Source organism: Otolemur garnettii, unplaced genomic scaffold (assembly GCF_000181295.1).
Source record: "Otolemur garnettii isolate 467f Iridium unplaced genomic scaffold, OtoGar3 scaffold00029, whole genome shotgun sequence".
Classification (NCBI taxonomy): domain Eukaryota; kingdom Metazoa; phylum Chordata; class Mammalia; order Primates; family Galagidae; genus Otolemur; species Otolemur garnettii.
The window spans coordinates 152,263-153,353 of NW_003852424.1; positions in this window are offsets into that span (position 1 = coordinate 152,263).

Consider the following 1,091-nt stretch of genomic DNA (forward strand, 5'->3'; position numbering starts at 1 on the left):
CTCTCCATAACGACTCAGCTCTTGGGAATTTGTAACTTGGAAATTTCCAAGTTCTGTGAAATCCTGTGTGAGAGCCAAACTAGCTCCATTTTGTTGTTTACAGCACAAGCTCCATTCTTGGCTGTTTATAGCACAAGCCCCATTCCTGGCTGTTTACCACATAAGTTCCATTCATAGCCCCTCCGCCCCAACCTCTGCCAGTGAAACCTGCAGGGCCACTCCCTGCTGCCTCTCTCCCACCCCAGGTTGCACAGCCACTGAGCCGTAAACTGAGTCACCTTAGGCAAACAGCTGCTATAATAAACAATAAGTTTCTATTACCTTGAAATACAGGTAATCAGGCTGCACCAACTCTAGCCCCTGGTTAAGGGACCCCCCCACCCCTCACCTGTACCAATCCAAATTTACCTTTACTAGTGAAATCATCAGCTACCAATGCAAATTCTCCTTTACTTCCTCCTTTACTAATGAAATCACCAACCACCAATGAAAAGTGTACTTGTATCCGACCCTACCCCTCTTGCCTTCTGTACCCATAAAAACTTCCTCCACCCCGGGTTCGGGGCTCGTCCTAGGCTTGCATGCCAGGAGAGTCCAGACCGGTCTGAATAAAATCTCACCTCGTGCCCTTTACATCGGAGCGTGTCTCGAGTTCATCTGTTGGGGCTAATTTGGGAGGATTTTTCAGACCTAACACCTGTAGTTCTGTAAGGGCTGGAATAGCATATCCTGCTTGATGCAAAATGGTCAATGGGAAGAGTACCTGTGGGGTGGAACTTTTTGACTGTTGATAAAAAGAGAAAGACCAAGCCAGTTGGAGAGTGCAGCCATTTGGAATTCTTCTATGCTGTAAGCTCCCAGCTGGTGAATAAAGCCCTTCCTCTTATAAACGTGGTGTTTGGGTGTTCTTTCTCTCTGTTGGGCCTCGTCTTCCTGCAACAACTCCAGTTAACCATGGTAACTATTGTTTTGTTTTCTATAGAGGCAAGAAAGTAAAAGCAGAACTAATAGAATCCATTGTAGCCGCCCTGTGTAGGCCTCAGCCAAGCCACAGGTGTTTCTGTTATCTGTATGTTTCTTCCTTGACATAC